This window comes from Triturus cristatus, chromosome 1_2, assembly GCF_964204655.1.
Source record: "Triturus cristatus chromosome 1_2, aTriCri1.1, whole genome shotgun sequence".
Classification (NCBI taxonomy): Eukaryota; Metazoa; Chordata; class Amphibia; order Caudata; family Salamandridae; genus Triturus; species Triturus cristatus.
The window spans coordinates 270,821,026-270,847,352 of NC_140580.1; the positions used below are offsets into that span (position 1 = coordinate 270,821,026).

Sequence of the window (26,327 nt, forward strand, 5' to 3'; positions counted from 1 at the left end):
TTGGCAGGCACCAACCGAGAGTGGACAAGGGACAGCCCTCACCATGCTCCGCCGGGGGCTCGCGGGAGGCCGGCGGGGAGGAGCCCCCGGTCACTAGGTCCTTCATGGAGTCCCTCTTTGGTTCCCTCAGGGACGACTTCCAAACATTGAAAAAGGAGGTGGCCAGTGAAGTGCGGGAGATACGACGAGAGGTAGATGGCCTGGGAGAGCGGGTGGCCACCGTAGAAGGTGCAGGCCAGCGGAGAGACGACGAATTCGAACAATTACAGCAGGAGGTGATACGCCTCAGAGACCAACAGATAGATCTCCAGGCACATAACGAAGACCTCGAAAACAGGTCCCGGCGGAATAACATTCGGGTCCGGGGAATTCCGCCCACAGAAGAGGGGACGGACACTGCGGGCCTGTTCCGGGAAGTCTTGTGGGAATCGGAAGACTTTCCCATCCGGATCGACAGAGCACATAGGGTGGGGCCGTGGCGACGGGCAGCGGCGCCTCCCCCGGATATTCTGGCCTTTCTCCCCGACTTTCCGCTCAAGAAGCGCATCCTAGCTGAAGCCCGGAAGAAGCAGCCCTTGACCTTTCGAGGACACCCGGTCGCGCTCTATCAGGACCTCTCTGCCATCACGCTTCAGAAACGCAAGGCGTTCAAAATCGCTACTGACTTTCTGAGGGAGCATGAGACACCCTATGCCTGGGGGCACCCTTTTCGACTTATATTCCGGTGGAATGGAACTATGCACCAACTACGCTCCCTGCAAGAGACATGCGGGGTCCTGGGCATCACCGCGATGGAGGACGACGCAACTACGCTGCGGAGGAGGCGATCTACGAGGGACGGCTGGCAGCGGGTGTTCAGGCGACGATCCCACGAACGCTCCCTGAGGCCGGATTCGCCCACCATCAGGGCCAGCATGGCAAGCGCGGTGCTTGGAGTGGCCACTGGGGAGGGAGGGGGGTCGTCGAGTGCGTAATCGGGGTTCCGGCCGCGGCAGCGGCTCTCATGACACAGACTCTGGGTCTACAGATGGCCTGCGCTACCCCTACGGCCCTTCCGCATGCCACCCACAACTCTTAAGATAGTGACGCTTAATGTCAGGGGCCTCAATAACCCGGTTAAACGGCGCGCTGTGCTGTCCCTGTTAGAAAGCACCCACGCAGACATCTGTCTCCTCCAGGAGACTCACCGCTTACCCCGGGATTGCCCTAGACTACGCTCCCACAAATTTCCGACACAATTCTTCTCGTCCTGCAGCACTAAGACAGCGGGGGTGGCGATCCTAGTAGCCAGGCATTTTAGAGGAGAGGTCCTGCACAAACAAGCGGAACAGAAGGGAAGGCTATTAGTCTACCGGTTTAGAGTGGGGGGTCTTCCCTTTACGGTGGGATCCCTTTACAGCCCGAACGACCAGCAGGAGCGCTTTCTCCGCTCAGCACTGGGGGATGTTATGGCAACGCAGGACAGGCACATTATACTCGGAGGTGATTTCAATATGGTCTTTGACTCCACTCTCGACAGATCCGCGCAACGCTCCCCGCAGGCCGGAGAGTTCTCGGCCGGGTGCAAGGCGCAGTTGATAGACAAGGATCTCCATGACCTTTGGCGTCGCTTGCACCCTGCGGCTCGGAAATATTCTTATTATTCCCACGCACACAAAACTTATGCAAGGCTGGACCACCTTCTAGTCACCGGGCCGGTGTGCACCCTGGCCACTGCGGCGGAGGTGGGGGTGGTCTCACTGTCGGATCACGCCCCAGTGACTGCTACGCTTTGCTTGCCGCCGCTGTCCTGCCCCCCTCGGATCTGGCGTCTGCGGCACACATTACTGCACAGACGAGCGGTGGTTACACCCGTAACAAACACGATTCGGGACTATCTGTCCCACAATGACGACTCGGAAACATCCCGGGCGATCCAATGGGCTGCTCTGAAAGCGGTACTCAGGGGGGAATTTATCGCTATCTCCTCAACGGACAATAAAGAACGGCGGCAGAAGCGGGAGGTACTTACCCAACGGGTCCGTGAACTTGAGCAAATGCATTGTAGGACGGGAGCTCCCCGGATCTGGCGGCAGCTCAGGGAAGCGAGAAAATCCCTGACCGCCCTGGATATGGATCGCGCGGAATACGCGGCCTTGCGCCTGAGGCACGCCTACTACACGGGGGGGGACAGGTGTGGCCGGCTACTGGCGAATAGGCTCCGGGTGGCACGACAACAGCAGCTGGTGAAGGCAATTTCCGACCCCACGGGAGTGACGGTCACGGAGGATGCCCAAATAGCAGAGACCTTTCGCAGGTTTTACGCCGAATTATACGCCGGAGATCCCCCGGATGAACCCGCAGTAGCGACGTACCTGGACTCGGTCTCTCTCCCCTCCTTGACCCCTTCACAGGTGGAGGATCTTGACAGGGATATACGGGTCGAGGTGGTGATTTCGGCCATTGCCAACCTTAAATATGGCAAATCACCAGGGCCGGACGGCTATACGCCCCTCTTCAATAAGACGTTTTGTGTGTCGCTGGCCCCCCTCCTCACGCGCCTTTTCAACTCGTTTTCTGAGCCGGGGGCCATTTCGCCGGATCTGTTGCGAGCTTCCCTTGCGGTTATCCCCAAGCCAGGGAAAGACCGGACGCAGTGCGGTTCGTACAGACTGATCTCTCTTTTAAATATCGACCTCAAGCTATACACCGGAATCCTGGCGGCTCGCTTAGCCCCCCATCTGCCGGGACTTCTAGACCCGGATCAGGCGGGCTTTGTCCCCGGACGGCAGACGGTGGACAACACTAAGCGGATTACTCATCTTATAGAAAAGGCATCGCGGATTCCGGGGGAGAGAATGTTGCTCTCGGTGGACGCTGAAAAGGCGTTTGACCGCGTTCACTGGCCTTATCTGGAGCGGGTTCTATTGAAGGTAGGGATGGGAGAGAAGTCCCGCTGTAGGATTCTCAACTGCTATAAATTTCCGACGGCGGTGGTGCGGGTGAACGGTTATAGCTCCGGGAGCTTTGATATCGAGAGAGGGACAAGGCAGGGATGCCCGTTGTCACCTCTGCTTTTCGCCCTCTATATGGAGCCCTTTGCTCAGCGGATACGTCACAATCCAGCGGTGAAGGGGGTGAAGTTTGGCGGCTTTACTCATGCTATAAGCCTGTACGCCGATGACGTTATAATATCATTGGAGGATCCTCTCCATGCCCTTCCGGCCTGTATGGAGGAGTTGACCACCTTTGCGGCGGTCGCGGGCTTCAGGATGAACACGGGCAAGTCAGTAGCTTTGGATCTGTCTCTTACACCCGCAACCAGAACCCACTTACAAAGCCTCTTTCCGATAGTCTGGTCGACGGATCTAGTGCCTTATCTGGGAATCCAGCTGGCCCCCACTCTGCCCACGATGGTGACGGCTAATTATACCGCCTTAGGCAGAAAGATCCGAGAAGAACTAGGCAGGTGGGACCGCAGCACCCTGTCGTTGTTGGGCAGAATAGCGGCCGTCAAAATGACGGTCTTGCCTCAGATACTGTATCTGTTTAGGGCGCTTCCGCTGCAGCCGCCGGTTGGATGGATTCAGACGAGGCAGTCGGACCTAGCACGTTTTATATGGCAGGGCAAGAAGCCCAGGATGAAAAGGGCGCTCTCAATGTTGGCACCGGAGGCCGGGGGACTGGGAATTCCGGATCTCCGTAAGTATTTTCAAGCGGCGCAGTTGCGCTATCTGGTGGAATGGAGCAAGTGGGAGTCTGACAAGCATTGGCTCTTTCAGGATCAGGCGGTGGCGGGCAGGCCTCTGCAGGAGGTGCCGTTCCTGCGCAGGGCCCACCGCCCCACAAATCTATATGCCTCCTTTATCACGAGGGTACCTCTACGGGTATGGGACACCACCAATGCCACACATGGTCTGACGACCTTCCCTTCGCCTCTAACGCCCCTGGTGGATAACCCTGACTTTGCCCCGAGACTGGAGAGAGGAGCCTTTGATCACTGGCGTGCGGCGGGGTGTAGGGCCTTGTGCCATATGTACGACTCGGAAGGGGTCATCCCCTTCACACACTTCCGACAAGAATACACACTGCCGGAAACCGAGAGGTTGTGTTACCTGCAAGTTCGCCACTGGGCAATGCACCCTCAGGTGCGAGAGACGGCGGATAGGAGATTCCTCCCTTATGAACGCTGGCTCCTATCTGGCACGTCCGATGCAAAGCTCATAACTGACCTTTATCAGTTTCTCCAGCCACCGTCCTCACACTTCTATAACCCAGGGAGGGAACGTTGGGAGAGGGAATTGGGCAGGTCCCTGAGTCATAAAGAGTGGGAACAAGTAGCATATAGAGCCAGACACTCGGCATATCACACGGGCCTCACTGAAACCCTCACCAAAGTCTCCACATACTGGTATCATACCCCGGAACGTGTACACAACATGGACCACAGTAAAGAGGCCACCTGTTGGAGGGGGTGTGGGCGGGTGGGCACGCTGACGCATGTTCTCTGGGACTGTCCCCTCCTCGACTCCTACTGGAAAGAGGTGATAGACGAAATTGACTCCCATTTTGATACTGAACTGCCACGCCTCCCAGCATATGTATTATTAGGTCTTCCGAATAGTCTGATGTTTCCCTTGAAATCCCACAGGGGTCGGCAGATAGCCATCGCGCTGGGATCAGCGATACAGAACATCCTGGTATACTGGCGCTCCGCTACGCTCCCTACGATTACGGGCTGGCTCCATAGACTGTGGCATGTGCTAGGAATGGAGAAACGAACGATTTGACATACGCACTGGACGAGGGGAGGGTTGGGGAGGGGGGGTTCGGAAGTTGGGGTTTCGGAGGGGTGATTCTGGGGGGGGGGGGTATTTGGTTTTTATATCTGAGTGTAATAGCGGGCTGCTGTCTTCATGGAATGGTGCTTTGAAGAGCTTCCGGACCAGTACGGGGCCTTGGTTACCGGGGTCTGACACCTTTCTTCATACAATGTTTCGCACCTCAGGGGTGGTCTTTTAGCATCAGCAGCAAATGGATAGGTTTTCCCATTCCTCCCCGTTTGAGACGCGGCCGGCCCGGATGGATTGTAGGCGGCATGCAGTGTTAAAGTATGAGCCGGCCCGCTGGGTTGTAGGCGCTAAGTGCTGATGCCATTGTAGATGTTCTTTCAATAAAAAAGATTTAAACCTAAAGAAGAGATGGCGGAAGCGATAGCGACGTTTTTTGACACCAATATTGGTTCAGTAGATAGTTTCCAAATGGTTTGGGAAGCGTTTAAGGTGTATGTCAGAGGGGTGGCCATTACCAAGCACTCTGGGGTGCTTCGAGATATCCGACAGAGATTGTCGAATCTGGAGAGCAAATTGGGGGAATTGGAGACCAGACAGCAGTCAGGGATAGAAGAGGGCACTACAGAAGAGCTAAAGAAATTGTTAGAAGAATATCATGAGGCGGCGCACAACGAAGTGCAACATCTGGGGAAATATGCCACAACACGAGTGTATGGAGAGGGCGACAGGCCTGGTTCAGTACTAGCAAATATTCTTAAAGCCCGGCGGGGAAAAACCTCCATAACTAAGGTCAGATCGGAAGGGGGAGAGCTGCTTACAGAGTAGGCAGACATTGCTAACTGCTTCAAATTGTATTATTCAACCCTGTACGCTTCACGTCAGAGCGATATGGATGGGGAAATACTGAACTATTTGGAGCACATTAAGCTACCCTTCCTGACTAATTCGCATAGGGAATTCCTGGCCCTCCCCATAGAAAAGGACGAAATCTTGGAGGCACTGGCCGGTATGAAGGCGAACAGCGCCCCGGGTGCGGACGGCCTCACAGTAACTTTCTTCAAAACCTCCAGAGATCTCTTGCTCCCATATATATCGGAGTTGTTTGATGACGTTTGTAACGGGCCAAATGCCACAGTCAATGCGTGAGGCCATTCTGGTGGCTATCCCCAAACCAGGTAAGCCCCCGGAGGAGTGCAGCTCTTACCGTCCACTCTCCTTGCTAAACGTGGACACTAAGTTCTTTGCGAAAGTCTTGGCCACGCGCCTGGCCCTGCTAACTCCGGAGCTGGTCGCTCTGGAGAAGGCAGGGGTTGTACCCGGTAGAAACCTCACTTATAATTTGCGTACGGTGTTTGGCACAATGCAACATGTCTGGCGGGATTCTAAGGCGCTTGCTGTCTTCCTAGACACGGAGAAGGCGTTCGACTCGGTGGAATGGTCTGTCATGCGACAGGTTTTGACTAGAATGGGACTGGGTCCAGTCTTTTTGCAGATGATTGGGGTGCTATACAACGCACCTACTGCGAGGATAGGCTGGGGGACTTGATCACAGACGCTATCCCTATATCCAGGGGAACACGTCAAGGCTGCCCCTTATCGCAAATACTATATGCCTTGATTGCCGAGCCCTTGGCGTGTGCACTCTGGGAATATCATAGCCTTAGGGGAGTGTGTTTTCCTACCTACAAGATAGTGGTCTCCATGTACGCAGATGACACCCTGCTCTACGTCCGAGACCCTGAAAAGAATCTGTCTCCGGTGTTGCGGGAGGTAGTGCACTTTGGGGCGCTTTCTGGACTGAAGGTCAATTGGTCTAAGTCCATCGCCTTTCCGCTCACTCCGTCCACTACCCCATTCGAGATGGAATACACGCTGCAGTGGTCAGAGGATTCAGTCAGATACCTTGGGATAAGGTTACATATGGACTCTGAAATAGTTCTTAGAGAGAACTATGGGAGGGCAGTTAATAAACTAGAAGATGATGTAGAAACTCGGATCGGGCTTCCTTTGTCACTGGTTGGTAGGATATCAATTATGAAGATGGTGGTGCTACCTAGATTTCTATTCTTGTTTCCTAATGTCCCTATAGTGCTGCCGTGCGCCTTTTTTGCCAGGCTCAATAAATCTCTGGTGCGGCTGACGTGGGCTGGCAGGCAGGCTGGTGTCAGCTGGCGAGTGCTGACATTGCCTTATCATACGGGGGGCCTGGGCGCGCCTGATCTGGAGTTGTATTATAGGGTGGCGCAGGGAGCACAGGCGCATAGTTGGATTAATGGTGCGGAATCAGTTCCATATCTTAAGCTAGAGAGATTGTTTGCCGATCCTCTCCCACTCCCGGCAGTAATCTTTGAGCCGGTCGACCGCAGAACAGGGTTTTTGGACTCCCTAAACTCAACTAGGCATGCATGGAATAACATATTGCAGCAAACGGCGGGGGCCTTATTATACTCTCCGGAGATGCCCTTGGATTGGGCGCTTTGGCTGTCCCCTTGCAGAGATAGCGAGGTGGTGCGAGCCCTCCGAGCACTGGGAATCCACACGGTGGGGGAACTGTTTGCAGATGGTGTCGCTAAAACATGGGATGAAGTTGCGGCCACGGTGGAAGCTCCCACTTTGCTGCAGCGTTTTCAATTCCACAGGGTGAGTGGGGCATTGCGGCAACATCTAGGGGAAGACATGGTCGAACCCCCTGAGGTTGTGGAATTATCGTATCTCATCAAAACTAAATCGCCCCGTAAGTTAATTTCCAAATTATATAACATTGCAATGTCACAGAGAGTTCACCAGTACACCAAGGCCAGACTGGCCTGGCAGAGGGATCTGGACACTGTGATAGACGACGCCATGTGGGCATATTGCTGTGCCGGCATGCATCGAATATCACTGCATGGCAAGTATAGACTGATCCATTTTAAATATATCAATAGAGTCTATTATACACCAGAAAGATTGCACAGGTATGGCTTACGAGAGAGGTCGACTTGTGACAGATGCTGCTTCCCGACGGCGGACTTTATCCACTTAGCGTGGGATTGCCCTGGTGTTTACAAATTTTGGGATGCCATCTTTCGGAAGATAGGAGCGATGGTGGAGCTGGAGCTCCCCCCGGTCCCAGTAGTGGCGCTGCTGGGCTACTCTAGAAAACTACCAAAGGCTGCGCGCAAACTGGTGGATTTGGGATTATTGATGGCAAAGCGCAGGGTAGCAATATGCTGGATGAGGGGGCCCTTACCCACAGTGGCACAATCGACTCGGGACGTGCACTACTGCTGCACGCAATCTGAGAATTTTAGCGAACTTCTGGAGCAGGCCCAAGAACTTCTGGGGACTAAGCACTGCATATCTTAGAGAGGGCGGGGAGGGCATAGGGACAGGGACCGGGGACAAATGACGGGACGGACACTGGCACTGCTGCTCTCTGAGGAGATTAGGGGACAGTCTTTAGGGGATGGATGGGTTCCACAGACAGAGGGGTTGGAGGGGTACAGGATGAGAATGGGACAGGAAAGGGGGGGACATAATAGTTATTAATCGACAGCCACAAGTCTTATAGGGGGAAGACGGAGTGTAGTATCTTCTGAATCAGGACTTAACAACTGCGCAGTGTGTAAGATTATAGCTCTATGGACAGCGACTGGCCAGGCACCTCAAAGTTTGTGGGTAGGGGGAGGGGAGGGTATTGGTTCCTTTTTTGTTCTAATGAGAAAACTTTGCATTCCCATATGGGAAACATATACGGGATTTGACATACAACAAAGTATTATTTGCAGAATGTATGGCATTACAATTGTTGGACACAGCGCTGCCCGGCCTCCGGGATGTGGGATACGCTGTGATGGGACGTGCCTTTCAGAGTGAATGCTGCCGGCCTCAGGGTTGTAGGCATATCGCTGTGTATGTCAAGATGTGCCTTCAGTTAAGAAATAAAATAAAAATAAAAAAAGGGTCAATTGTTCCACTTGTAGACATTCATCTGATTATCTCACATTCTTTGATTGATAGTTCAAGATAACTGTCAAAGACAATGTACAGGTCTTGTAGAACAGTCTGAATGACCTCTCCGAAGTTTTGCATGGATGAAATCTTGAACATTCGCAGTTGGACATATAGTTCAAAACAACAGCTGTTTTCAATGGGGACAACTTTTTCTAATTGGAATTCTTCAGGTTAGAGTTTTTTTAGAGCTCTTGTATGAGTTTGTGCTTCGCTGGTTTGGTTGCAGCATCTCCATCAAATAATGCTTTTGTTGGAAGAAGATCATGCGACAGAATGTCCTTGATAAATTCACCCCTTTCTTTTGCTACAGCCATCTCTCTATGTTTTTAGTAACCTGTTTTATAGTGCCTGGTGGACGAAACTCTTATTATGACAATTAAAGCGGGGAAGTTTAGCTATAGTGATTATGTCAAACAGCTTCTTCTCTTTCAATAGAAATCTCTCCTGCTTCAGTTCTGTGTAAATTCGATCCATGTTCCAGGACAACTAGTAGACAAATCTTTATATCATTATCCACATATTGTTTGGTCACAAAGTAGTGTAGTCGCACAAGCTCAGTCATTTTAAAGTGGTTTACTTGCTGCTGCATGAAATGAAGGCTGTCAACGGGTTTATTAAAAGTTTCCCTCTCTTTCCCAAATGTTTGTGGTGAGCAACAGTTTCATGATGGTCCATTAATTTTGAATTTGCCATCTCGCCAAAAACATTGCAAATAGAAAGGACTTCATAGTAAACTAGCTGCCATTCAGCAACATATTCAATTTTACATGTCTGACCAACAATTCCTTCGAGCCTTCTCTGGAGATCTCTAGATCATCTGTTCCAGTTTCATATCTGGACCACAGGATTGAACCTTCCCTCTCAGTCTTTCACCACAAAATATCTTTGGCTGAATTTTCTGTAGAGGTATGGTTTTTCCACCTCTAGCTTTTTCACTCTTTCCAAATACAAGGACCCATATCTCAGGTTGTTTATGCACTCAAATTCACAAAACACAGTAATCAGTGACTCTACTTTCTTCATGTGCAGCTACCAATCCCCTTCCCAATCAGCATGTACCAAGTTCCTCACTAGAGCTATCATATGTAAAACATTTCCCCAGTACTTGGAAAAATCAGTTTTTTCTTCACATTCTTTGACAAACTCTATAAGCTTGTTTTTCAGGTTTTCTGATTTGGAACTGAGTGTATTGAACAGTGCCTAGCTTTGCATTATGTCTTTTGAATGAAGTGCACGCTGTGCCTTGTTCACTTCTGAGATAAGATATGCAAAACCTAATTTGTCATTTTTGTTTCAGAAAGCATTCCAACACAATGTTTCTATAGCCTCAGATATGATGAGCATACTTTGTAATGAACGAACATAGTGAGTTTCGCTCAATACTGACTGGACAGTTTTGCTTCTATAGATTTCAGCCTCATTAAGTGCATTGTTTATGCCACATCCACTGAGATAACTTCCTGCACACCGTATCACAACGTTTGTCATGCTGAAAGCACCCATCATTGGATAAAGATCATCAAAATATATTGGATTGCTCATAGAAATGTCAGCTACAATACAGAAAACACCATCACAGAAAATTGGCAGGATAGATTGGTCTTCTAGCTGAGCACACAGAGTTTGTAAATTTCTTAGAACTGTGTATACTGCTGTGTAGTTTGTGACTGGAGATGGTATCACTAGTAAAAACCCAACCTTTTTAAGTGGGATGGTATTCTGGGGGATCAGAGCATGTATTCCAGCCTGTGGAGGAACTGGCTTTTTTTCATCCTTCAGTATGCACTGAATAAGCAATATGATAAATTCAGTTAAATCAGCTTTGCGGACCGCAGCACCAGGTAGAAGATCCATGTTCACAGACACTTTGAAACTTTCTGGTAGACTGGGACATGTTGATGGCCTGTAGTGATTTTGCATTGTTGGCAAGGCAGTTGGGTTATAAGTTTGCAGCTTTGTTTGATTATGCCAACAGCTGACACAGCTTGTTTTCCAGCAGCTACTTCATTGGTACAGTCTTGGAAAACCACCATGGCAGTATTGTGTGTGCTGGATGTTCCAGATAAAGAAGAGCTGTCTTCAAAATCAAACCTATCCAGAGCAGCAGTTGTAAATCCTTTCCTGGTCAAGCGATTTGGTGAGCTATCGGATTCACAAGATTTCATAGAATGAGCTGCTAACAAGCACCTGCTTCGTGCTTTGTCATTATAACTCGTTGACACACCAATCCTATTCATTAAAGTGATTAGATCTCTCTTTTGCACCTGTCATAGATTGCGTGGGCAGTCATCATGAGTAGCAGAATTTACGCCACCAGAATACCACCTACGACCCCAACCTTGCTTAAGGTTGCCCTATTATACTGGAGACGATCACTACAATACACCAAGAGGACTCCTCCATACTCAGCCAATATTCCACTACTTGAAATACCCACCAACACAGGGTTAATTACCAGTCATAGAATTTCCCAATGGACAAAGGAAGGAGTAGAGACGGTGGGAAACTTGTTCATAGATGGCGTGTTAGCAGTCCACGACAACTTTGTCCAAGCACAGGGAGTTCCCCAGACACTATTTCTAACGCATGCTACTGTAACACATTACATCAAAAAACACTGGTCCCCAGACGGGAGTGAACCCTCGACACATAGACTGGAGCAAGCAATGCATTTGATGGGGAGGGACCGACATTTGGTCCGTTGGCTATATAGAGGCATTAGATCACATATGGGTACCTCCCTTGGGCCATTACATATAAAATGGGAAAGAGACATTGGGAGGAACCTCAAGGAAAAGGAATAGGACTATGCCCTAGAGTTCTCCCAAAAAATGCCCCGTAATGCTAAATTTAAATATATCCAATATATGGTTCTACATAGGGCGTACCTCACGCCACACCGCCTCAACTGTGTATTTCCAGACGCGCAGATATGTTGCCCTAGGTGTAAGGTGCCAGATGTGGACTTACTACACATGCTATGGGACTGCCCAAATCTAAGGGGGTTCTGGATAATGATAGATGGTGAACTTCGGGATACGACAGGCACCTCAGTCTGGGACACAGCAGAAAGTAGCCTCCTGGGACTGCACCCTCGCCCAAAAACACAGAGTACAATATAGATTTGCAGATATGTCTATACTATTGGCAAAGCGTGCCATCACTATGAGGTGGAGGTCTCCCTTTCCCCCTCAGGTGCACACTTGGCACACGGAGATGGTCCCTTTGGGGGGTGGGGGGCGGAGAGTGCCATCCTCAGACGGTAAGAACAAAGGGGACAGCGTAAAATACCCATTTCTATGGAGTGGAACCAAATGTTGGAGACGCTAAAGGCTATAGACTTGATAGATCACATTAGATCCCTGAGTGTATAGGATCTTTTCCCAGCAGAACGTTGAGTACAGACCGTACCATCTACCAGTATAATAGTGTCCAAGGGTAACCATATCTAAGGTACATCTCAGGCAAAGTGATGCACCCCACAGGATTATTGTACAACCAAATCATAAATCATTATTCAAGGGAATGAGCGAGGGTGGGGGGGCATGTTAAAAAGAAGTTGGGATAGATGATTGTGATATGCTAAAGTCTGTCTTACTACAAAGTCATCCAAAACTCTACTAGGGCACAGTTATTATAAGCACGAACAATGTGGACACAGAAGCTGAGCCATATTAGTAAAACTATGACAATGAGTGAAAGCACAGATGACTCCCTAAACAGGATGCCAAGGTTACGCTACAAGATTATTGTATTGTGTAAGACTATCATAACTGATCGTAATGTTTCTAACGATAAAACCAATAAAAATTGGGTTAAAACAAATAAAAAAATGAGTAACAGAGTTTTCTTTTTGCTGTGATATAATTCATAAAACATGATTTGGCAAAGACAGTACATTTGCACAGCATATGCTTGTCGGTTCATGGGTTTGTCTTCCACTTCTTTGCTTATATCGTCAAAGCCATCATACATGTTTTTGGCTTCTGTTCCGAACTCAATAACTTCAGTTTGCAACAGTTTTGCTTTGGTAATATCAAACAATGATGTAAAAAATGTTAAGACAACATCAGGCATTCTTGTTGACTCCCACGATTTGCGGAGCTTTGAGGCATTACAAAATTTGCCATTAAGTCCAACATCTAAATCTTTCAGGACGTTTCCTAAAATGGTTCCTACTTATTTTACCGCATCCCATGATCATATTTTCGCAGCAAGAACTTGGAGTCAAACCAGCTGAGAGGACCGAATGTGGCTCATTCTTTTTGTTAGACTGTAATTTTACATTCTCACCAGAAAAATCTTCATTTGATTATTATGGATCAATACAGTTTCATCAATGTTCACCATTATTTCTTTGATCTCACAGAGTATGAACCCGTAGCCAGCACTCAAGAGTGGCTTTAAAACTTAATTTGCTTCTTCAAAGAGTGCAACCTTAACTGAAGGCTGGTGGTTACATTGCTGCCAGGAGCTCATTGTACATTCATATTTTCGAATGTATGCAGGCATGCAGTTCGGGTGGACATACAAATCCGCTGCAAATATATTCACCTTGCTGTTTAGATCAGCTCCTGGTCCGAAAACTTCATCTCGGAAGAAACTAGCTGCAGATAAAAATATGTTTTTTGGGCATTTGTGACTCACAAACTCTGTACTGTATTCTTTGGTCAATACCTTTGGCGCCTGACCCTGCTAAACCACAAATAACATATTTAAGATTCTCTGCTTTCTGATCAGTTGTTGGAGGCGGACAAGGGGTAGCCATCTATCTTCTAAGAGGATGGGCATTGGGTTTAGTTCTTGTCGCTTTCTCAGAAGACTCCGATTCTTGTTGTGATTCTCTGTCACAGGTTTCTGGTATTTTTGGAAAGAAAAATTTCAGGTTTTCTTCCATTGTAGACAACTTATAGCGCTTGTTGTTACAATGATAACATATTTGATCCTCTTCACACATCAGTTTCAATCTTTTGAGAACTTAGTCTTGTCGTATTTCTGCAGCATCTTGAACTCTTTTCTGTCCAGGCACAGTTGATGTCCGCTTTTCTTTCGGATCAGTTTGGCATTTGACACATTTTTATTTGTTGAAGAAGTCCTCAGATTTTGTAGTTAGCAACACTCTGTCAGGAGGTAAAGATCCTCTGCTACCACCTACTTCCCTCATGTTTACGAATTTGAATCAACAGAACACCTGAAACAAAAACAATAATAAAATACATCACAGATATGATGGCTAAATACATCATTATAGAGCCACCATTTTGGAAAATGGTGGGAGGGTTGCTCTGAGGAGTTATTTTCTGTCTCTATAAGACTGTTTGACCACCAAAACCTATGTTTTGATACCAAAATCAAGTATATAGGTCTCATGGTTCCTGAAATATTACATCATCACTGCAACACATCCACCATTTTTATAAATGTCATCCAGGAAAATTCAGCCCCGATAAGCAACGTCTACCTAAGCTACATTAATTCTCTAATGATACAAAAACACAAATCAAAAAGGGACACAGTTTTTTATGGAGGTATTTCAAGGGGCCAGGACTATTTGCCTTCCTCTGTGTTTCTGATGCGATGCATTAGTTACCGGTCATTCATAAGAGTAAGGAGGGTTTCCAATATCTTCAGGAAAGCAGCAGAGGGGATCAAAGGAAGAAAGGGTGGCATTGGATTGGCTAAGTGGAACTGCCTGTTTTTGTCTGGACTCCGGATACTGAGTGTTTAAGGAATCCATGTGTCTATGAAGAATGGTTATGTCATTCTCTAATGCCTTGTGTTCGGTAATATACTGTCATAACGTTTTTCTTTATAGATATTCAATACAAGAAAGACTGGCCTATTATGCAACCCTGTAGCGCACGACTCACCTGAGAGGGTATACTGGCGCTGAAGCAGGAGCTGTATGGGCTGAGCCATGACCTTGGTTAGATGAAGAGCCAGGACTTCGTTTTTTTGATGAATTCAAGGACTGAGGAGAAAGCTGACCGGAGGTGTCTGGTAGGTGTGTGGAAGTTTATGCTGTTGTTGAGATATGTGGGGCCAGTGCTGTGTAAGGGTTTTTATGTGTGCGTGAGGAGTTTGAAGAGTGCTTGTTTGTGAATTAGGAGCCCGTTGAGTACTTTGTGGGAGTATGAGGATGAGCTGTCCGCAGAGTGTTGTATGATCTGGAGACTTCTCGTCCCTTGAGCTTTGATTCCAGCATAGAGTACGCTACCATAGTCCTGCTTGCTGGTGATGAGGGCTTGGATGACAGTTCTGCGAGTACTAGTGGGAAGCCATTTGCAGATCTTCTTGAGCATCTTGAGAGCATATTGTCTGGGTTGAGCTTGAGGCACTTGGTTTTCAACCATTTGGCGACTTTGGTCATACAGGTGGAGAAATAGGTAGGGTGTTTGGCATCTCGGAAGGGGGGCAAGAGCTGGGTGTCATCAGCGTAGGATATGATGATGATGATTCTGTGGGTGCAGCTGATGCTGGCAAGTGGGGGTCATGTAGATGAGGTTTACAGCATTCAAGATGAAAGGGGAACAGTCTGACTGACCGGGTGCAGCCTGTCAGGAAAGAGCAAATCTAGCGAAGTGCGATGACTTGGATGCCAGCTTTGTGTGGTCTTTAGATAAACATGGGGTAGGAGACTGTGCCAAAAACTGTGGAAAGGTCAAGTAGGATGGATCTCAGTGTCACCTCTTAAGAATATTAAGATGACATCTGTTGCAGCAATGTAGTTGAGCTTGAATCCAGATTGATTGGTATTGAGGAGGTGGTTGTCATTGAGGTGTGTAACTAAGTGTTTGTTTATTGTCTTTCCCATAACGTTTGCCAGGGAGGGTAGCAGGGAAATAGGCCAGTAGTTAGCTACACTCTTTGTGTCTGCTGAGGCTTTCTTGATGAGAGGCAGTACTGCGGCGTGTTTCCAATGCATTTGGATAGGTAGCTGTGATGATTGGGTTGTTCAGGATCAGGGTGAAGGGTAAACTGATGGGGTCTAGTCCTTTGTTGAGGGCAGGAGTTCGAGGGTCTTCAAAATGTAGGTACATCATGGCCGCTGTGGTTTCTTGAGTGCTGATAGTGGGCCAGGCAGGTCCTAGATGGTCATGGAGGTCCCTCTGGGGTTTGGTTGAGATGGAAAGGAGGGCTGTGATGGTCTGGTTGGGGCGGGAAGTTGTTGCAGATGCTAGTGATCTTGTTGCTGAAGAACAGGGGCAGCTGGGTCAGAGGTCTTGTTGGGGGTTATGCAGGTGGAGCTTGCTTTCGGAGAAGAGAAGTCTTTCACTATGGTGAAGATTTCATTGGCAGTATTGCTTTTGATGCAGTCGGTGATTATGAAGCATTTGGTGGCTCTGATTTGCTGATGGTAGAGTCTGAAGGCAGATTTGTAGGTGCACTTGTCGGTGTCATCATGACTTCGTCTCCATCTGCGTTTATGTTGCAGTGGCATTTGGTTAGGGTGAGCTCCTTGATATACCAGCTTGCTTGCGGTCTGGTTCCCTTGGCTTTGTTGGCTTTAAGATGAGCCAGGGTTTCGGTGCAGTCGGTGTTCAAGGCGTTTAAGTTAGAGATGAATTCAGGGAGGTTATTGTTGGGTCTAGGTCAGTGACATAGGAGTTTGGAAGTCCAGGATGTTCTTGAGATATTGTTCCAGTTTCATTGTGAAGATTTGGCAATGGTATTTATGTGGAGGTTTGGGATGAGTATGCTGATGTTAGCAAGGGCTTGGTCAGACCAGGTGATTGGTGTGGGCTTGTCTACTGCTAAGCCTATGAAGCTGTTGAAGATGGGGTCCACTTGGCGTCACACATCCACTCACTGTACGAGTCTGAGGCCGAACAAGTCCTCAAGGAGGCTGGTCGTGTTGAGATCAAAGAGGTTCTCCAGGTGGTAGTTGAAGTCATAGAGGGGGATGAAGGTGCTGAAGATGAAGATCAGGGGAGCGACAAAGTCTGTGATGGTGTTGCTGAAGTTGGTAAATGACCTGGGGGGATAGAGAGGGGAAGGGGGGGCAGTAGATGAGGGTGCGTCTCAGGGTGTAGTCGGCAGTGATGAGGAGTTTAAAGGTCAACTGTTCCAAGTTCCTGGTCGTACTTTCTGAGGTGGTGCTGCATTGGATGAAATCCTTGGGGGAAAGGATGTGGCCTAATGGCTAGAGGGGTCAACATTGACGTTGGGGAACCAGGTTGGAGTCTCAGCAGGGACGCTCAACATCCTGTGATTCTGGGCAATTCACTTGATCTCCTCGTGCCTTCCAAAAATGAATGTGTCCGTCTGTAACATAACTGGTGCTCATGTAAGGAACTCTGATACATTCGGATCAAGTTCGTACTATATAAAACTCTAAAAAAAAATAAAAAATGAAAAAGATGACTTATTCTGCCTCCAGATCTGTTAGTCCTGCCTTTTTTTGCGATCATGTATGCAGGGGTGTAATTACCGTGGAGATGACGGCTTCCATCAAGGAAGTTAGGTTTGGATCAGAAAGTTATGTTAAATACAATTATAGAGTGCTCGATTACCCGAAGGTGTCCTGGCGAAAAAGATGGCTGGGCCTAGTTGTTAAAAAGCCACATTTTCAGCTCCTTTCTGAAGGCAAGCAGATTGGGGGAAGATCTTCTAAAAAAAAAAAAATAGGTCATGAATTTCATGCCTTGGCCGTGCAGGTGATAAAACGGCTGGTACCCCAATTAGTTCTCTTTAATTCAGGAACCACAAGGGTTTTAGCTCCCAAAGAACAAAGTGCTCTGTTTGGTTCCTACCATTTAAAATTCTGCCAAAGATGGTAGGGACCTGTATTGTGAAGTGCTGTAAAGGTTGTACAAAGGGCCTTAAATTTGATGCAGTGCCTCACAGGGAGCCAATGAAGTTTCTGGAATTCGATTGTGACTGGCTTAAATTTGGGTGTACCAGACAAAAACCTGGCAGCAGTGTTTTATAGCGTTTGTAATTTGCTGAGATTATGTTGCTGCATGTTTAAGTAGAGTCCATTACAATAATTCAATTTTGACAGGACCAGTGCGGTGACAACAGTTTTTTGTGATTTATAAGGGATGAACTGAAGAATCTTTTTAATCATCCTCAAGGTGAGGAGGGTGGAGGCTGTGACTGAGCTTACCAGGTCACCAAGGGTGAGTTTGTTGTCCATTTGGACATCCAAAGTTTTTGGCTTTCCTCACTGACAGTGAACCTAATTAATCTGGCCACCAGGATGGCAACCAGAAGGAAGTCTTATGTCCAAAAAGAATGACTACCGTTTTTCCTGAGTTCAATTTTAAGCAGTTATTGCTTATTCAAGTGCTGATGACCCGCATGCAGTTGTGACATCTATAACCTGTGTCTGACTCCTGGTTGGATAATGACACAGCTATTTGTGTATCATCACACATAAGATGTAAGTGAGAAACCGAATGATCTTATCAGAGGAACCAGGGATGACACACACATTAAACAGTATGGGGCTGAGAGGAGACCCCGCATGTGAGCGAAAAAGGCTCTGAGACAAATGAGTCCAGGGCTACCAATTGTTTTCTTTCTGAAAGGAAGGATCGCAACAGGGTCAGTGTTGTCCCCCGCACTCCGATCATGGCTATATGGTTCATCCAAATATCATGATGGACCATTTGAAATACTGCGGAGAAATCTAACAATACTAAGGCAGCATCTCACTGGTAACCAGTGCCTCTCTGATTTCTTCTGTGGATTTGATCATAGCAGCTTCAGTACTGTGGCCACTTCTAAAGCCATACTGTGTGGCGTCTAGCAGCTGATTTCCAGTGGAAGCCAAGAGGACCATTTGGACATAGACTAGTTTTTCTTTAATTAAAGGCAGTATGGACGCCACCTTCCATGCTTTAGAAAACTGACCAGTTTTAAACATCAAATTAAATAAAGTGGTTAAGTGTTTGGCCAATAACTCTGGAACCATTTTAACCACCGCTAGGCGGCATGAATCCAGTAGGGAAGCAGACTTGACAGCATGAATTAGACCAAGCATTAGGTTGGGCGAGAGAGGAGCAAATTCAGAGAGAGCTGTTTGTGATGACTTTGTTGTCTGTTCTCTTTCGATTGCCAATTGTTAGTGAGCCGACACAATTTTGTCTTAAGGCTTTTGAACTTGTTGTAAAATTAACTTTGCTTAAAAAGAACTTGACGATGTTGTCACATAGCGATTGACTGCTGGTGACCTGAGTCTTGCAGGGCGACACGGTCAATTTAGATTCTGTCCTAAACAATTCTTTAGAAGGTTTTTCAGCAGCTTCTATCTGTTTGGTTTAATACACCGATTTTTCTCCGACAAGTAAGGTTTTATAATTATCCAGGCACTGTTTATATGTGTCCTTTTCTAGGCTACTAGAGTCCTTCTACCATAAACGTTCTTGACGTTTGCAGTTTTGTTTCTGTTTCCTAAGTTCGTCCGAGTACCAAGGTGCAGTGGGGTAAAGGTGTTGAGAGTTTCCTTCTGGAAAGGTCGACTGAGATGCAGAGAGCTGATGCATGAGCTGATCAGAATTAATTTTATTCCAGGCGCAAGATTTAAGTGGTCTGGGAGCAATACTGGGGACTTTATTCTTGTCAGGAGGGTAATTCAAAGATAACAGCATGATAGTCAGACCAAGTCAGATGCAGAGAGCCTTGATGTTTAAGTAGAGTGTGATTGGAAAAAAAGCCACAGAGCATATGACCAGCATCACGTGTGGGCCCTTGAACCGCATGTCCAAGGGCGGTACTGGCCATAATATCGATAAGGAGTTTAGTGTCAGGGTCTGTAGTGGATAGGAGGTGAAAGTTAAAATAACAAAGGACAGTGAAAAGGTTTGAGCAGAACCCTTCTTCCAGTAGGGAGCCCGCATGGGCTATAAAAACTAATTATCGATCATGGGGCGGCAAAAAAGTAGGATTCCCTTAAAAGATTGGTGCTTAGTTAGTTGTATGCAAAAGGAAAGCGCAGGTCAGGTGAGCCGTTATTTATCAGATCCCAACTTTCGGAGGTGTGCTTAACGAGGGAGGGAATGTTGAGGAGTATGCAGGAGACAGAGGGATGCGGTGTAGTGGGGGTGTGTATGGCTGTGTTTGTTGAGTCTGTTGGGTGTGTGAGGTGTGGAAGAGAGTGAGGTGGGTGCGGGAGGATGCTTGTGAAATGGCAGATGGGCAAAAGAATGCACCATCATTGTTGGTTAGTGAGGTATGGCAACAGAGCTGGCAAATGCAACCAGATTAAGGGCATGGAGGGTCGCAGTGAAGTAATGACAGGTGGTGTGGTTGTGGGGCTGGCAGGTGCAGATGGGCTTGCTGTTGGTGAACCACAGGAGTGCCATTCAGTAAAGACACTTTTGGCAGGAAACCAATGATGCCATTACCTGTGAAGATGGATAATGAGAAATAAAGTGATGCCACTTCCAATGCAAATGGGTCATGGGAAATCCAATAACGTCTCTTCTTGTGCAGATGGATGATGGGAAAAGAGTGCTCATGCTTTGCTTCTTTTATTTATACATGTTTTTTAAGGCACAGAAAGAATAAGTGAATTGCCCAGAACCACATGATGTTGAACCGAGGCCAACAGAGAAGCCAAATCACCTTCCCCAAATTCCAAGGTCCTTGCCAATGCTTGTTGCATAAGAATTCGGAAAACAATACAATTTCCTTTTGCTTTACTTGCATACAAACATGTCAGTAGTGAAATCAATCGAGAACGAGATTATCGGAGTTTAGGAATGGCACAGATCTATACCTTTGCAATGTGGTAGGAACTTTATGCACTAAAATAATATCAGAGCGAGGCAGTTTACTTGGCAGAATGTTAAGTAAGATTCACCACCTACCATGTAAATTAAACTTATCCCCACACATTTACTTTTTTTAATCTATCACATATTGAAAGAGAGCATGAAAGTGTGCACACGAGTATGTGTCACATCTTTTTTCATCTGTCTATCTTTGAGAAGGGGTAACCCCTGTGGTTGTATGTGCCCGTCCTACCTTTGAGCTCCTGTTAATGCACGAGTCTTACACAGTCTAATTCCTGGATATGTGAAACTTTGTGAGAGGTTTGATTATGGGACTCATTTACAGCTTGTTGGTGTGTAAGACCAACAATGGATGAGGTAATTATTTCCTATAGTTCGTAGTCTCAGTTCAATTTATAGGTGAGGGAGTTGCTGATTGTGCACTAGTGGCACCTCTGATGGCTTTGGTGGCACCCAGAAGTTTTTTTCTAAAATAAAAAAAATATACAGAGCCGTCTGCAACAAAATGGCTGCCCACCAAACATTCAGTTTTCATTAAGGCAATTCCACTACACCATCGGAAAATCTGTGGTCTTATCACTATGCAGGCAGGTGATCTCCGTCAATGACGGGGGGCCTTTGCTTCAGAAACCAGGGGTTCCTCTGACTCGTCAGCTTTGCAGAGCACTCACCAGAGTCAAAATGACCCTCTGTGTGCTAAAAGATTTTACACAAAGTTGTCGGCAAAAATGTGCAAACCTGGATAAGGGTTATCACTGGGCATGGGCGTCCGAAGAAATTTTTCCAGGGGGGTGCTTACCTGGCAAGTGAAGGGGCATGGCTAATGTTAATCAATAGGGGTGGGGCTAAAATGGCAGACGATCAGGATCGGGTAAGGCTCAGGCCAAGCTGTGAAAAAAAAGTGGTGAATTCTGCATTTGAAACTGGACAACAATTAGAGCACACATGAACCCTAAACTTTCCCCCCTGGCCCCTTAAAACTCAAACATTCCCTGACCCCTAAAATTGACCCCTGGCACACCAAAACCCATACCCACCCTGAACCCTAAAATTACCCCCCTGGTACCCCAAAACCCATACCCACCATGAACCCTAAAATTATCCCCCTGGCACCCCAAAACCCATACACCCTGAACCCTAAAATTACCCCTGCCACCCCAAAACTCATACCCGCCTTGAACCCTAAAATTACCCCCCTGGTACCCCAAAACCCATACCCACCCTGAACCCTAAAATTATCCCCTTGGCACCCCAAAACCCATACCCACACTGAACCCTAAAATTACCCCCTGGCACCCCAAAACCCATATCCACCCAGAACCCTAAAATTACCCCCTGGCACCCAAAATCCCTAACCCACCCTGAACCCTAAAATTACTCCCTGGCACCCTACAACCCACACCCAACCTGAGCCCCAAAGTTACCCCCTGGCACCCCAAAAGCTGAACACTACAAGCTTACACTACATATGCATATTCGGAGGGGACTGTCCTCCTTGACGTTTCCATGCATGTAAGTCTAGAACACCATTCACTTAGAGTAACCTAGATATGCAGCCAGTAGGTAATGCTGATGCTGTAGAATGCCTTAAAGTTACTGGAACTTACTTCATAGCCTATGGTTTGCTGTCTGTGCACTTGTATGGAATACACATCTATACAAGTGCAGACAGCAAACCCTGGGCTATGATGCCAACAGAAATTCGTATACAAAAGAACAGCGTCATTTGCACTGGCCATCCCTTTCTCCCTTGCTGTGCACATCTTCCCACTCCCATCCCATGCACACATTCACAACACATCAAGTGCTTAGGTAAAATCCCTGCCTGCAGGCAAGGATATCACCACGGTGGCACCAGTCTAAAAGAAAACAAAGGGTGGGGGCAGGGAGGGTCGGGGAAACCGTTCAAAGGCGAGCTGGCTCGGACTGGTTCTGGGCCTCTCAGAAGGGGTCATAAAAATCACATTCTCGGTTGCTTAGCATTCAACCATGGCTCGTTCTTAGCACCTGGTGGTGGCTCAGATCAAAGTAGGCGCTTTATAAGCGTAATATGCTACACAGAAAAAATACAGAAACACAACATCTGGGAAATCGTTAACACTCTAAGGGAATTAAATATTAAGTAAAACGTCAAACACAAACAGGAATTAAATCGCTGACATGGATTGCCTTTTTACATTCATTATTTAGAAATCGATCAGTGTTTATGTCACAATAACGGGCATGACGTTAGAGACTGATAAGGACCCTTTGCAACGTCCTCTACAACCCGGGGGGGACCCGGCCCATTTTAGGGGTCACTTCAATGTGAGATAAAGATCGGCAACAAAAGGGCCCCCCACATGCAGAAGATTTCTTGAGAAATCTTTGTTCTGGAATGGAGGCTGAGCAGGATCTTTGTGGCGGGAGAGGAGGCTCATGGTTCCTGCGTGGCTTGTAGCGTGTCTTTTCCCTGCTAGTGGAGGTGCGTGCTTCAGTCATGCTTCTGGGCTTCAGTCCTGTCCAGATCTGGGCATCCTAGCGTTTCACATTGTAAGTACCATGGATGCGATGGTGAATGCTTTGCAGACACTTTCGGGTGAACTCTGTACTTTTGGCGACGTCATGTGTGAACGCAGCGCACCGATGTGAACTCACCAGATAATGAGGCCCGAAAAGGCTAATGACCCATTCTGGTGCCACGAGTCAGCTCAGCTGTGATTACTGCCATGGGTGTCCGCAGGGGGGGGCAAGGTGGGGCGATCCGGGGGGGGGGGGATGGGGGGGGGCAAGCGCCCCTCCTTGCCCCCCCCCCCCGAGGACGCCCATGTCTCTGGGTGTACATATCTGTATGTATGTGTTATGTGGGTTACTGTGGAGTGCATGGCTATCTGTGGAACTGATCTGTGTATGCATCTGACACCCAAAGATAATGCCATAAATATACAAGCACAGTGCTTTGTGTTTGTGTTTTTTCCTGTACTGCCCCAGATTTGTCTTTCTCTGGCGATCATATTGGGGTATCTCTTTTTCTTGTATACAACGTTTTCTTTAGGTTTCCTCTATCCTACACCCCTTTAGTGTCTTTGTTATGCAGTTGTCTGAGAACAGCGCAAAGTGTGTAAGCTTAAGAGAATTTTAGAATCTTTGAGTACAATGTGACAGAAAAATAAATCTTATTTCAATATCGGCGGTGCAGCAGAACGAGAATGATTTTGCACTGTCACGTCAGAGGTAGGTAAATACATCTAACTAATGAGGGATTCCTGGGATAGCCAAACCCACTGAAAGATTACAAATTAATTTATTGGTGGTAATAAGTAGACATCTTACTTAATAAAAGGGTTGTTCCAATTGTGGCAATAGTGACAAGGTTAAACAAGCACTGACAAAGCCAATAGGTCTGGCGTTGTCTGCCAGCCTTCTGGCAATTTGGTCAATCATGGTTTAACAAAACGTTATTGCTTGTGAATATGCCGGGTCATCAGTCTAACAGAAATCATTTGTTACAGGTAAAAATTAGTTTTTTGGGGCTGAAGAAACACACGCATTGTCATAGTACTCCATGGCCCTGAAGGGAACTACTTTGTGTGTGGATGCCAATGGTTGACGTGGGCTGAAGAATTGCCCCTTAATGCCCACTGGAGTGGTGGAAGAAAAATCTGAATGACACCAACCATAGACTAATGGACGAGGTCTAGCTGAATCCACTGTAAGTACCTATCAAAGAAGGAAGGAAGGAAAAAAGTTATGAAAGAAAACAAGAAAGAAAAGAAAGCAAGAAATCAAGAAAGGGAACACTAAAGTCATTTTATTGTAAAAAGAAAAACACTGACACTGAAGGGAACTAGCTTGTGTGCGGATGTGCTCCTTATGAAAGTGCAAAATGCAGTCACTCAAAATGAAGTGAACCAGTGGCTTAAGTAGGCTGACCCACTGCCCCATTCTATATGCTGTAGTGCATAAGCAAAATGTGAATGACACAACCATTGACCAATGGATGAAGAGAAGTGGCTGAAGCTCCTATATGTTAGTATATTATATGTATTTTAGTAAAATCAAAGGGTCTCTGCCAACATCAGACCTAAGGAAGTTGTCAACTGAGCTGAACAATACCGTTGCCTAATATTCTATGGGTTGGACTGTCCTAGGACCTTATATGTTTCGTTCTACTAAAGTTATCATACTATTGTATAAGATTTTTCAAATGAGGGCTGTCCTCATAAAAAGGCATAACTAATAATGGAATTCAGCAGCTTCAAAGGGAGACAACAGGTGCTCAGAGTACCTTCTTGCTGACACTTTCACGTTGAGTCAGACTATGGCAAATTGTTCATATGCATTTATCTGCATATTTGTAACTCAAATAGTATTAAGTCAACAAGGAGGACACACCTTTACCAACCGCGAGGAAATTAAGCAAACCAGAGTAACAGCAGAGATGGGGTTGCAGGCCAAGCACATCTGAATCTTCCGAGTCTAATATTATCAATCTACAACAATATACAATAGACAACACTGACAAGGTATGGGCCTTTATGTATATTCTGCAAATCAGAATGTTAGTGTTTGAGTGAAAGATTACTATAAGTGAGGTAAATGCAAATAATTGTGAAGATGACTTAAGGGAGAACACTACGGCCTGCAACAAATCAATTTTCATACATACAAAATGTGTGAAAAGAACACGTCAGAGACTTGAAGTATCAATGTAAGGCTCTGAGGGGGAGCTGGGAAGGCAAAGAGAGGTATGTATCCTTCATTTGGTACATGAAATGTTTTGTAATTCTTGCTGAACAATTCTCTACGGTTTTCAACAAAAGGCAACCATTTTCTGAGCTCTTAAGGATTAAGAGCCTGTAATTTCAAATATTCAGCATTTTTTATGATGTAGCTCAAAAGGGATACAACAAGGAAGAAATCAGTTTTCTGAAGACGACTGGCATTTTCAAACTAATTTTAAACGTGTTTTATAACCATATACGTCCTTAAAATACGTCATTCAAATTGGTCTACTTTTCAAATTCTCCGGATAAAGCATCTACACTCTTGGATACCCTAGAGCAAAAAACAAAGTTATTCTAAATAATGTGTATTCCAATGTTATTACTATAATCCAGTTAGTCAGTCAATGTCAATCTTTATTAGTCATGATTCAGTTAGTTAAAACTATTACAGGATTAAAAATCATACTGTTTTAACTTATGCGCACTCAGTTAAAAAATGAGAACTTTCTCAAACTAAAAACAATTCAATAAATAATCTGACTGTATATAAAGTGCAAATGTCTGAATTGTTCCACCATTTAGATTTGATCTGATACAAGAATGAGAGCTGTCTGAACTAAGGCCTAATAATAAAGGCCTAATTGTTCATATGACACACGTTATTAAGTGCTGGTGCATGAAGTCATCAATACATTTGATGCACTTTCAGCTCGTTAGATTAGTAAGGCTATAAGTGTTTTTCGTGTGCACAGTTGTGACAGCAGCCAACAAGTTCAGTCCAGGGGCAGAAAACATTCTAGCGCTAGTAAGTTGAGTCTAGACAGGTTGCATTGCTGCCCAGCCACCCAGAGAATCAAACTGATTATTACTATTATTTGACTCGTACATCTATCATAACTGAACTTACAGAAATGTTTAAATAAGTTTGGTTTGACAGGAGGTCACCACACTGAGTGACATGTTAAACAGTGCCTGGTATTATAAGGCTCATTACAGAGGTTATTTTTGTATTTATTAATTTAACTGTGCAAATGCCTTTTAACCACATTAATACAGTGGACCAACTGTTCATGTCCACTGCATTACTTCTGTAGTGCAGTGTACGTCGAACT

General features: G+C 46.5%; 1 protein-coding gene across 10 annotated transcripts in view; it reads right to left on the bottom strand.

The window, feature by feature from the left end:
• The window catches only part of PPP3CB (protein phosphatase 3 catalytic subunit beta), a 926,247-nt gene that overhangs the window by 409,140 nt on the left and 490,780 nt on the right, over positions 1-26,327 (bottom strand). The gene's annotated exons all lie outside the window — the stretch shown is intronic.